Source organism: Physeter macrocephalus, chromosome 6 (genome assembly GCF_002837175.3).
Source record: "Physeter macrocephalus isolate SW-GA chromosome 6, ASM283717v5, whole genome shotgun sequence".
Classification (NCBI taxonomy): domain Eukaryota; kingdom Metazoa; phylum Chordata; class Mammalia; order Artiodactyla; family Physeteridae; genus Physeter; species Physeter macrocephalus.
In genome coordinates, this window is record NC_041219.1 from 12,376,712 (window position 1) to 12,390,262 (window position 13,551).

The window sequence follows — 13,551 nt, forward strand, 5'->3', positions numbered from 1 at the left end:
GGGGAGTTTCTTGCCTTTTGGGAGGTCTGAGGTCTTCTGCCAGCATTCAGTAGGTGTTCTGTAGGAGTTGTTCCACATGTAGATGTATTTCTGATGTATTTGTGGGGAGGAAGGTGATCTCCACGTCTTACTCTTCCGCCATCTTGAAGCTCCTCCAAAGCATGTGTTTTCTAACGTGTACTGAGATAGAAGCCGAGTCATCATCTTCCTTATTTGTTTTCCTTGGGGCAGTTTCCTCTTAGGTTATGGATATTTTGATTGCTGTTTACTGTGATTGTCTATATGTGACTTTAGCTGCAGTTCCCAACTCAGGTGGGATCTTTCGGCATCAGTTATATGACTTTTCAGTGTATATCGTGGTCCAGAAGGAAAAGAAGCACCTGCCTAGGGCCTGAAAGCCTGGACACTGGGTTCTTTTGTTTTCACTTGAACTGTGATGGAATGGAGTATTTTGATTTGGCGTTGAAACAAAGGTGTTTTTTTTTTCTTTGAAGAACCAGAGCATTACAATGGGAAATTTATGCATGGGTTTATATGATAATGAGCACAGGCACATGTATAACAAATTTCAACACATGTTTTACTGTTGTACTATTTTTTTAATCAACAATTCCATGTCATTGGGAAATGTTAAATATTTTTTATCTATGGTGTGCAGGAGACAAGGCTCTGACATAGTTCTGGTTCTTTTAACTACAGTATCTTCTTGAGTTTTGTGCTTAATCTTTCTGGACAGGACACGTGACTCTCCTTCACATTTGGGCAGGAACAGACCTCTTATGAGGCACCACCGCAAGTCCATATGCCACCTTAGTGTGGATTAGGAAAAGTAGCTTCTTCCTCAAAACACATAATTTCTCGCTGACAGAATATTGTCTTGATAGAGCAAAATGCTTTGCTGCCACCTGCTAGAACATTGTAATACTAACTCAGTCAACTATATGAACAATGACCTCTAGGGTTGTGCAGTATACAGCTTGCACAGCTACATGCAAAGGTCCTTCAAAAGCACAAAGATAGGGAACAGAAATGGAGCAGCCCGCCTGGGTCATTCTCTGTAAAGACACAGGCATTGATACACGCAAATCTGTGTCCTGTAGATGTGTCAGAGGGCAGAAACAAGATGGAAATCTGGAAGCTGGGTCTCAACGTTATGAGATAGGCAGAAAATGAGAGCTAAGTATGGCACCAAAATGGGGACCTGGGAAGTTGGGGTTGCCATGAGCTGGGACGTAGGTGGTATTGAAATATGCATGCATGCAGAAATTTCGGACAGGGATTGTAGGTATTTGAAGCAGCTTTTTACAGAAACATAATGCCAGTTTGCATAGCGTTATATAGTTAATTTAAAGTAACAAGAATGGGGCAGATATCAGTCATGTCCTCAGTAGTAATAATAATAATGTTAGCTGACATTTGTGCAGTGCTTCAGAGTTTATAAGACTTTTTAATGTTTTTAATGCATATCTCATTTTGATATTTTCATGTACCTTTTCAGGCAGGGGAACTGTTATTTTTCCCAATTTTATAAATAAGGATTAATAAGTTTACATGACCTGTTTAAGGTCATATGTTTGACAAAGATAGGTTGTTTTTTTTGTTGTTTTTTTTTTTGCGGTATGTGGGCCTCTCACTGTTGCGGCCTCTCCCATTGCAGAGCACAGGCTCCGGACGCACAGGCTCAGTGGCCATGGCTCACGGGCCCAGCCGCTCCACGGCCTGTAGTATCTTCCCGGACCGGGGCATGAACCTGTGTCCCCTGCATCGGCAGACGGATTCTCCACCACTGCGCCACCAGGGAAGCCCAAAGATAGGTTTTTAAACCAAATTCTTCTGAGTCCATGATATTTTTTATTATACTGTGATTTCTTTTTTCTGATAAAGTTCCACCAAAGCATGCTGGTTACACTGTTCCCTAGACTTCCATTGCAAGGAATCAAATTTATTTCCCTTTATTTCTGGGCACAAAATACAGACCCCATTCCCAGCCAAATTACTAAATGGGAGAAACTGATATTGGCCACTTCCAGGCCTGGCCCACAATGCAATGCTTTTCTCCTCCTCTCTTATCCTCTTCATGTCAACACCCCTGGCAGCTTTAGAAACCACGTATTGCAGATGGGAAAGCCTCCCTCAACTTGAGTATTTGAATACTTACATGGAAAAGAGCCCTTCCTCTTCTAAGAGATAAACTTCTATTGAATTTATTGAGTAAGAAATAAACTTCTGTTAAGCCACTGAGCTTTGGGGTTTTATCTATTTCTTACAGCAGCTAGTATTATTCTAATAAGGTACTCTCTTTACATTATTTACATTTAGCCTCTACTGTGTAAGCATTTCTCTCTTAGTTGCTTATCTGTGACTGAGTTTATTTAGGGTAGGTGCCTACCTTTTTTTTTTTTTTTTACGGTGGTCTACTTTCTTCTCCATCGCTTGCCCCATGCATTAAGGATTTTAGTCATTAGTTTACTAAATTTCTCACATCACTATTTCTGTCTATTGTTTGACCCCCTCTTCTTACTTCTCCAGTTCACTTACTCTAGGGTAAGTGAGTAAGTAGAGAATGATTCTGCTCCAGTAATTCTTGGACACCATTAGGACCCCAGTCCGTTGACCTTCCTACCATCTCACTGGTGAATATCCATCTTTACCTGGTTAAGATTTCTCAGTCTCTTGTTAAATAGTTTCCATGTACACACCTTCAGCTCCCTTGCCCCACTCCTGTTTTTACCTGGCAAAATTCCAACCCTCAGTAAATTCAGCTTTCTTCCTATTTCACTCCGGCATCAGCACAACTGAACATAGCTGGAAAAAATGCAGCAGTGCTTACTGGTGTAGCTTTAAAGTTATGCCCACAGACATAACTGAACTTGGTGTCTGACCCTTCTCTACTTTCCACATACTTTTTTCCCCCAGGGATTCCATCTAGTGCTGTGGCTTTAAAGATGTCATATGTGATTGACTCCCAAGTGTATATACCCTTGGTCGGTTACAGCAACTCACCTCTGCTCTTGTAGTATGAAAGCAGTCACAGACATTACATAAATGAACACATATAGCTATGTTCCAATAAAGCTTTATTTATAAAAACGGGTGGTAAGTCACGTTTGACTTAACAGGCGCAGACTGCCAACCCCTGATTTAAATCATTATTGTTGTATTGCCTGGATTAAATGAATGACCAAACAAATGAATGGACCAGTGAATGAATGACAACCTCTTTGGCAGCAGCCAGCCTTCTCCTGCTTTGGTCCCCTTAGTTCTATCATGAATATTCATGAGACTGCTAGAAAATCACATCACTGCATGAGGGAAAAACACCACAATCTCTCTTTAGGGCTGAGTGAGGAGCACATGGGGACAAACCTTACAAGTGTAGTGTTTTGCTCCCAAGGTGAGTCAGGTGAGCAATGTCCTTAGCTCCCTGAGACTCTACTTGGATGGCTAAGGGATCTAAATTATAACTGTCTGTTTAGGGAAACTGTCCCCTCCAGGGTGAAGTCCTAACATTTCTCACCAGGACCTTCACGATCTGTCCTGTTTTTACTTGTCCAGTGTCATTATTTTCTCCCCTTTGCCCCCTCACGTAACATGGGAGATCTTGCAGGTTTGGGGACATGCAGGCTGTCTCTCACTTTTAGGTCCGTGTACATCCTATCCTTTTTGCCTGGAAAACTCATAACCACCTCCCTTCAATGGCCAGGCTCACCATAATTTGTTCTTTAGGACTCTGCCTGGATGCTATTTTTCTTCTGGAAATTGTTCTAAACACTCCATGACAAGTGGTTGTCCTTGCTCTGTGTCCAATAATCTCTTGCTTGTTCCAGTAGTAGCTTTTATCGCTTTGCATAGAAATCGCTCTTTTGCTAGTCTGTCTCCCTAATACTGTGAGTGTATTGAGGGTGGGCGCTATCTTGTGCTCAGTAAGTCCAGCACATTATACAGTGCCTGGCATGGAGCAGTCCCTCAGTTAATATTTGTGGAATGAATGAATGACTACGTGATAAACCTCAGATTTTTTGTAGGAGTGGCTGATGTTCCATAAACCTTGATCTCTTGGGAGGAGGGATGCCCTCTCGTCCTAGCTCAGCAGACTGGGTAAATGACTATGTCTACTTCTAGCTGGGAAGTATAAGTATAGCACGTGTCTCTCAAGAGTTTTAACCACCTGGAAAAGCAGGTTTCTTGGAAATAAGGTTGGGTGGCTGGCTGTAGTCCTAGAGGTATATAAAGTCAGTGGCTATGTGTATGTAGGAAAAGCTTGACCATGGAGTCAGACTAAGTTTATGTATCATTTTTTTCCACTTTTTACGTTTTCTGAGGTTCAATTTCCTGATCTGTAAAACAGGAATAAGAATTTATGTCCTGTAAGATTTCAGCAGTAGGGGAAAGAGGTTAAAGATAATATACCTATTACAATGTCATCTGGTAGGTCCAAATCACGAATGGTAGCTTCAGCCATTGAGTCTTATCGTAACCCTTTGATCACCACATTAGGGAACCCCTGTGTCAGGATTGCTTACAAAAAATGAAGAGGCTGTCTTGAGTCAATTTCATGACACCACCAACATTTAATAGCAGCAGCTTCAGATGGGGATTGTCTGCACTGTTGGATTTTCTGTCCCTGGTAAGGTTGAGGCAAACATACAAGGCTCTAAAGTTCCCATAAGTATATTTTATTATTTATTTATTTATTTATTTATTTATTGGGCTACATTGGGTCTTCTTTGCTGCACTTTCTCTAGTTGTGGCGAGTGCGGGCTACTCTTCGTTGCAGTGCATGGGCTTCTCATTGCGGTGGCTTCTCTTGTTGAGGAGCATGGGCTCTAGGTGTGCGAGCTTCAGTAGTTGTGGCATGCGGCCTCAGTAGTTGTGACTCGCGGGCTCTAGAGCGCAGGCTCAGTAGTTGTGGCACACGGGCTTAGTTGCTCTGCGGCATGTGGGATCTTCCCGAACCAGGGATCGAACCCGTGTCCCCTGAATTGGCAGGCGGATTCTTAACCACTGTGCCACCAGGGAAGTCCCCCATAATTATATTTTAATATGTAAGTCTTGGCTAGTTGAAAACAAAGCATGTGAACCCACGCATGTGCTCATGTGCGTGCACACACACGCACGTGCACACACCCGAGAATTTCTCCATTTAATTTGTTTTACCTTCATTTGCCATTGTTTAGGAATGTATTAGAGACATGAGAGACTGATTACTAAGTCATGTAATATTTTTCTTCAAAACAACAGCACTGAGATAAGTGCTGGTGTTACTTCCAGCTTCTCCTTGCTGATATTAAAATTTACCCAGCAGGTCGTCAGTTGGCAGAAGAGCTCACCACTTGCAAGGAGAGTGTTGGAGCAAGAGTGTTCCTTTTCTGGTGGATATCTGTGAGGCTAGGGAGGAAAGCTTTTCAGGTGTTTTCCATGGCTGCCAATTCCCCTAATGTCTTGGGTGCCACAAATGGATTTCCCTCTGCCAGCACATTTAGTTTACAAGATGATCGATCCTTGCACAAAACACCGTGGTTACATTTATGAGAACATATGTAAAATTAAACCACTGACCCAGGAGTCAAATAAAACTTCCCATCAGTTAGTGAGCTTGTTCTTAGCTTTTATTAAAGCAAACAAGCCCTTTGTCCCTTAATTTTCCAAATAAATGCTCTTGCAACAAATAGGAGCTTTATGGGTTCAGAAGGGGATGCAAGCAACAGAAGTGTGGTTGCCCAGGGAGAGCAAAGACTTCCCTCTGCTTATTGGACACAGGTTAGGGCTCTTGTGTCTCGTTCTACTAACACAGGTCTGGCATCTGTGGCAGCTCCTTGAGACATTCCTTGGTAAATCAGAACCCTAGATAAGTTGGACATAAGGTCTCAAGATGACTTGGACTTCACCCAGGCAGGCCTCAGGTAGAACCTGCTCCATATGGTGACTCATGTTAAGCAGATAAAATGCCTTATTTGGTACCAACAGGAGCCTCTGTGTTTCTTCATGGGCAGCGTAAATAAAGAACCCATATGTCAGCCTACCCGCTATCATCTGCGAGACTGTCGGGAAGAGAGAATGGGAATAGAAAATAAATAGAACGTATTTAATAGGCTATCCTGTCCACCAACCACACTTTTCACAGAACTTCTAACACATGGAAAAATCTTGTGATTTTACCATTCTGGTCATCTTTGGAGAGTTTCTGTGTTTGTTATCATCATTATTATCAATCATCTAATGAGCTATTTGCAGGACACTGTGGCAGGAGCTAAGGAGGATACCAAGAAAGAAGTATGAGACATAATCCTTGCTGGGGATGACATGTCCACATGCTAGTGGTCAGAGCTGGCTGGGGGTAGCCTTCTGGGAGGTGGAGTGAGACAGGGAGCTCACTGGGCTCTTGAACTCAGATAATTTGGGACTTTGAAACATACGTCCAGGAATCCTTTTTCTATAGGACATGCAACTCTTTTTAGAATACTGGCTGGGGAAAATGGGGGGAGCTTTGGCCCTGGTGAGTCAGCCCCCCAATCCTTGATTATTTCCAAGGCTGGTGAATGAAAAACAAAGTGAAAATATATCTACAGTATAAGGCAGGATATCACGTGTGCATAGCGGTGCCCACGTGCGGCACCCCGTAGGAACTTAGATTCTTCTATTTGCTTTTGGCTTTTGAAAATTTATGCCTGTTGTTTAATATATGTCCTTTGGCAAAGCATGCTTTGATCTTGAGTCCTTCTCAAGTTGTCTCAGGCCTTCTTTTCCTGCATTTAATCTTCTTTAACATTTCCTACAGCTCTCACAGGAAGGTGGAGACATTCAGATGCCTTTTACAGCAGGGAACTAATGTGCTCAGGTATGATGGGAGCACTTTCTCCAGGTTTTCTCCCATAGACCTAACTCTGAACCGACAACTTCCTCATTTGTGTTTTCATTCTTTCTCCCTCAGCACTTCGTATAATACTCTGTTGCGCGTATGAGCTTAAACTTCTGTCTACTAGATTATAAGCTTCTTGCGGACAGGAACCACATCTCTTCATTTCTGTGTACCCAATGCCTAGCACAGTATCTAGTAAGGGACCTTCCCCCCCATTCAATATCCGTGAATGAGAATTTAGGAAGCCTTCCCAGATAATGGGAAAGGACTCATCTGAACCTCACCCTCCCTGATTATTCTTGACAAGTGATTATTTCTACATTACAACAGGCAATTCAATATCAGCATAAACTGAGGGAACAAGGACTCTTGTTGACTCTAAAATCATTATTATATGGTCTCAGAGTACATTGGTGGTAGCATTGCTTTACTTTCATAGTAAGCTAGATTATTATTAGTTAATGTCTGTCTCCAGAATGCATTTCAATTAATGGAAAGGGAAGCAACTCTCAGGTGTGTTGGATGAGGGACTAATGACTGTTGTTAACATTTCAATTGGAGAGTTTACATGTGGTTGAAAATCTATTCTATGTACACCTTGACAGAATATATGTTTATTATTTTCAGTATTTTTCGACTGCCTACTGTGTGCTAAATACTCTCTTGGCAGGCTGTTTCCTGAATGAGTTCATAATTTACTTCAGAGATTTGGCTATGGATGTAATTTAATGTGATTGGACAGAAAAATGACTCCATCAATCAAACTGATATATTTGTAAATTAAAATATGTGAATCGGGATTTATGCTCCTACAGTACATTTATTATAATAAATATTAGAAGTCTAGTGCTCGCTTTGGCAGCACATATACTGAGATTGGAATATATTTTACACTGAAAATTAGCATGGCCCTTGTGCAAGGATGACATGCAAATTTGTGAAGCAGTCCATATTTTAAAAATATATATTAGAAGTCTACATCTAGGCTACATTAAATTAATGAATATTTTAATAAAAGAAAAGGTCATTTAAAAAATTCACTTTCAGGTCAGAAAGAGAAAAACAAATACCATATGCTAACACATATATATATATATGGAATCTCAAAAAAAAAAAAAAAGGTTCCGAAGAACCTAAGGGCAGGACAGGAATAAAGATGCAGACGTAGAGAATGGACTTGAGGGCACAGGAAGGGGGAAGGGTAAGCTGGGACGAAGTGAGAGAGTGGCATGGACATATATACACTACCAAATGTAAAATAGATAGCTAGTGGGGGAAGAAAAAATTCACTTTAAGTTATTTAGCTTATAAGATTTGTCCTAAATCTACTCATAATTTGAGAACATACGTGTAGGCTGTGTTTTCTTTGGAATTTGACTGTTGTGTAAAATGATTATCTAGTAATTGAAATAGTGCAGAACTTCCTTTACTTTGAAGTACATGTATGTTTGGGCACATTTCTGCTGAGGTAGTGCAGAGTGATCATTTTCTTTGCTTTTCTTGTGTTAATACCGCAGAAACTTTTTCAATAAGAGAAACTGGTTGCAATTTCAGCTGTAAAATAGGCAAAGAAGAACTTTCTGGGCAAAACAAAATTCTCTTCTATTTAGTTGACCAGAAGGAGGCTCCCTCCCACCTCACTGTATAAAGTTAGACTAAAAACTTCTAAACTTACTTCTTCCTAGGTGGTTCTAATGTTTCCCAAGCCATCTCTATCACTGGTGGTGGCAGGGACAGCGCCCTGAAATTTTCCCTGGAGGAACAGAGCTTAACTTTGCATCATGGATAAGAAGTGAGTATAAAGTGTCCTTTCCTTCTACCAGCTCAGTCATATATTTCTCTTCTAGTTGAATAACAATTAATAAAAATGTTAGGCTAAAACTCTCCTCACTAACTTGGGCTATCTCAACATTCCTTAGCTTAATTCTTATGGCTTTGTTTTTCAAGATTGTCCTTAAATATCCAATACAGAATTTAAAAAATTAATATTTTGAGATGAATCAGTAGGCGTTTGGATTTTTGAAAATGTAGTTATTGCCTCTACCTACCGATCCCTTTTTGTATGTAAGAGACATTCTATGTATCTATGTATCTATAAATAAGAGGCATTTCTGATGTTTATAACATAGGATAACCACATTCACCCCAGATGCTCTAATTACATTGCTTTTATCAATAAAGAAGCTATTAGTAGATTCAGAATACTGAACAAAAGGTACAAAATCCTTGGAGAGTAAAGAGGGGTGTGAAGATGCAACCATCGGTACATAGTCCACCGTATGATATCGTGAGATCATTTTTAATCAGTTGATTTTTGAGTTGTCATGGAGGGCAGTTTATGAGGTTATTGCAAAAAATAGGATTGTCGCTCTTCTGAGAAGCCTTGGCCTTTAACGATGGAGCAGAGCTGGTTATGAAATACCCAACTGTGACTAATTTTGGAGGAGTAACATCTCACATAAATTGTCTGCTGGACATGCTGTCAGAGCCAGCGAACAGAATGATGAGTTTGTCTGTGCTAATTGTGCCTTTGAGGGCTTATTCCTAGACAGCACAGACTAGATCAGTGCTGAATTTCTAACTTCTCTTTGCCATGAAGATTCTGGTTGCTGAGAACTGTGGTAGGCAGAATAATGACCTTGAAGACGTCTGTGCCCTAATCTCTGGAACCTGTGAATATGTTATGTTACATGGCAAAGAAGAGCTTTGCAGAGGTAATTCAGGTTATAGATATTAAGATAGGGAGATGATCATGGGTGGGCCCAGTTTAATCACATGATCCCTTAAAAGCAGAGAACTTTCTCCAGCTAGAGGAAGATGCAGCAGAAGGAAAAGCCAGAGAATGCCAAGTGTGAGAAGGATCTATGCACTGTCAGTCATTCTGAGATCTAAGGGGTCACATGTGATGACTGAAGAGATGCTTTCAGAGCTAAGGACCGCCCCTGGTTGACAGCCTATAGGGAAATGGGGACCTTAGTCTTAGAACCCCTAGGAACTGAACCCGGCCAACAACAAGAATGAGCTCGGAACTGGATTCTTCCCCAGACCTCTAGGTAAGGAGTGCAGCCCTGCCAACACCTTGATTTTAGCTTGGCAAACCCCATGTGAGACTTACGCCCTACAGAAACTGAGATAATAGAGTTGTGTTGCGTTAAGTCACCAAGTTTGTGGTACTTCGTTACAGTAGCAACAGAAAACTAAATCAGAAAATATTTGGAAATTAGCACCTTTTTGTTAATTATCACTTAGTAAATTTTGTATCCTACATGGACATTGACTCCCAGTTGTACAGTTGGTCTCGGGCATCTGTGGACCCATCTACACACATTCATTTCAAGAACAAGTTCATGAGGATTCAGAATCATACCAGTTAAAAAAAAGAAAAAGAAAGAATCATACCAGTTCACTTAGGACGCTATTATATCTGCAGTCCCTGTGGTATGACATATTCTTGCCTTTAAATAGAAGATTCAAAATAAACAATGAAAGCATAGTGATTGAATGACTTCGACTATGTCATTTTATGTGATGACTTGGAGTTTTATCTGTGTTTAAAGTTTAAAACAGTAAAGCAAGAGGAAAAAAATAAAGTATTTGGAAGGCAACGGTAATTGTGTTGGATTGTTACTTCATAGTGGACTGTTAGAATGAATCACGCCTCCGTGAATTTAGTCCAGTGACTCTGGGCTTTAGCCACAGGATATTAACAAAGGGAATAATAACAGAGGCTTGACAAATGTATTCCTATCGATTTTTTAACAAATTACGCAAATTTACTGGCTTAAAACAGACTTATTGTCTTATAATTTTGTAGGTCAGAAGTCTCACTGGGCCAAAAATCTCAAGGTGTCAGCAGGACCACATTCCTTCTGGAGGCTCTAGGAGAGAATCTATTTCCTTGCCTTGTCCAGCACTAGAGGCTCCCTGCATTCCTTGGCTTGTGGCCCCTTCCTCCATTTTCAAAGCCATCAGTATAACATTATCAAATTTCCCTTACTCTTGCCTCCTTCTTATAAGGACTCTTGTGATTACATTAGGACCATTTGGATAACCGAGGCTAATCTTCCATCTCATCTTAACTTAATCACATCTGCACAGTCTCTTTTGCCATGTAAGATAACATATTCACAGGTTTTGAGGAGTAGAGCATGGGTATCTTTGTAGGGGGCATTATACTACCTACCCCCAAAGTGTTGCATGGTGGGTTTCTATTCTTGGAATGCTCGCTCTTTGAATTCCCTTTCCTGAAACACAATTTCTATACTGTGAGGAAGTCTAAGCAACCATGTAGAGAGGCCTCCATAGAGAAGAATCAAGGCCTCTGGCCAACACTCCTTTCTGAGCTCCCAGCAAGCAGCCAGCAGCAACTCCCTGCCGTGTGAGCAAGGCCACTGTAGACCTTCCAGCTGACCCAGTGCCCCAGCCATCCCCACAGCGGCGGAACTGCCTGGTCAGCACACAGAATAATGAAAGATAATGAATGGTGGTTGCTCTTTTAAGCTCCTAAAGTTTGGGGGTGGTATGTTATGTAGCAGTGGATAATTGAAATAATGTTGTGGTCTCTTTTATAAGCTACCTAACTACCTGAAATTGAAGGATTCTGATTTGAGGAAGATGTGTTCTTCTATCTCTTCAGATGAAATAGATGACATAGGTCAAAATACATAAAGTCCGTAGTGCAGTACCTGGCACATAGCAGGTGCTGTAAAATTATAATTAGCTTTTCCCAAGCAGTCTTTCTGCTGTAGACATTTCCACCTGCCTCCCTATTAAAAGAGAAGATTTCTTTTTGTTCGAGGTGTATTTGATTTAGTATATAACAAAATATAGTGTGTTATCAGATCATTTTGCTTGGTGCTCCATAATTTAAAGTCATAAAGTCTTAACCTGAACAATGTCTATATTTGTTCCAAAAATATCATTTCTCAGAAAATACATCATAACTAAATTTTTTAATATGAAGTAGAGTCTTGCAGCTCATATTGTTTAATTACACTGTCACATGAGATTTTTAAAATTTTTCTTAGTTTGTTCAATTGCTGTAAATGACTTCTGAAAGTAATATAATTATAACTTGTAATGGTAAATGCATTCATAGAATTCATGGAGCAAGCTGAATATGAAACTGTTCATTTGGAGCCAAGTTGATTACCGTTTGAAAACAATTAATGGAGTTGCTGATTAGAATACATTGCAAAGAGTCACGATTTAATTTTACATCACCTAGAAAAATCTGATGCCATGAGTGTTAATGGAAGTTTTGAGGGGCAAAGGACTGACACGTTTTCCTGAGCTAAACGATATGGCCGTGCTGACTCAGTGAAAAATGCACATTTCAAAATACATGAAGTCAGTAATACAGCGCAACCTCAAGTGATTAAATTCACCACCTGGGTATTAAAAATGTGAGCGAAGTTTATAAGTAGGGATTAAGCTCATTTAAAGCAATGCACTGTGAGATTTGAGCAGAAATCGGGCTCAATGGAGGCTTTCAAGTTTTCATAGCATACTACTTGAATGGGTTATGTTCACTTTGTGTTCAACCTGCTTTTCTTCCTCCCCAGCTTGGAATCTCCACATTGAAGCTAGAGAGATTTTTTTTTTTTTAAACCCACAAGTCTGTCGTGTCAATCGCCTGCTTAAAGCTCTTTAGTGGTTCCCTCTTGCCTCCACATAAAGCCTTAGCTCAGCATATAGGGCTCTGTTTGATCTGCCACTGCTGATCCTACAGTCTTATCTCAACAATTTTTCTTACCTTCTATGGCTCCAGACCTGGAGAAGAACTTATAATTCCCTAACCTCTTTTGTTCTCTAGGCACCCGGCTGGGCTATATCCAGCACATCTGTAAAACCTTGTTTAAGTGTCACTTCATCTAGGAAGACTTTCTTGACCTTCTTCCCCAAGTAGCCTAAGAGCAACTCTCTGTGCACCTGTAGTACCTGTTTTACTCATTTGATGGCACTGATCAAGCTATATCACAATTGCTTGTTTAATTGCCAGCTTCCCTCAGTCGAGCGCAAGTGCCCTGTTGGGAGTACTGTGTCAGGTTCACAATTGAATCAAATGCCATGTACAGTGCCTGGCACACAGAGGACTCGATACAAATTCGCTGAATGAACGATGGATGTATTTGTTCACAGGGAACAGAGTATAAAACAACCATTATCAGAGTCTGGTATTTAGTAGGCAGTGGGTATGTGTTCACTCATTCATCCCTCATCACAGATCAGCACCACAGGATTCATCATTAGTTGTCTGCCATTTCCCACGGGTTTACCATGTGTTATTTACAAAGCAGTAAGCTGTTTGACTGTATGGTAACATCTTATAGAGCAATTTTCTTGGAATAAAATAGGCTGGTCTTTGAAATTGTAGCTTCTCATTTCTGGACCTTGGTGTCTTAGGACCTTTAATGTGCTCCCTTTCGGGTCTGTCTGGCTCCTTTCAATTTAGTTCTCAGCCCAAATGGTTTCTCCTTAGAGAGCCTTTCTTGGTTACTTACTCCAAATTCCTCCCCTTATCCTGTCTCCAGTTGATTTCTGCTATTACATCAAGTGGATTTAGTGTTTTCCTCTATACTCATCACTACATAAACTTATCTTGCTTATGTATTTCTTTTGCTTATTGACTATAACCACCTTCCAGAATGAAAGGCTATGAGAACAGGGCCTTGCCTGTTGCTCCAGTGCTT

The 13,551-nt window shown here is 40.6% G+C and overlaps 1 non-coding gene across 1 annotated transcript; it reads left to right on the forward strand.

Moving 5' to 3' along the window:
• The first annotated feature begins 7,705 nt into the window (after window positions 1–7,705).
• Window positions 7,706–7,816, forward strand: LOC112064741 (U6 spliceosomal RNA). Its single transcript, XR_002891642.1, has one exon. It is a non-coding gene; the product is annotated as a U6 spliceosomal RNA (small nuclear RNA).
• The last annotated feature ends 5,735 nt before the right edge of the window (window positions 7,817–13,551 follow it).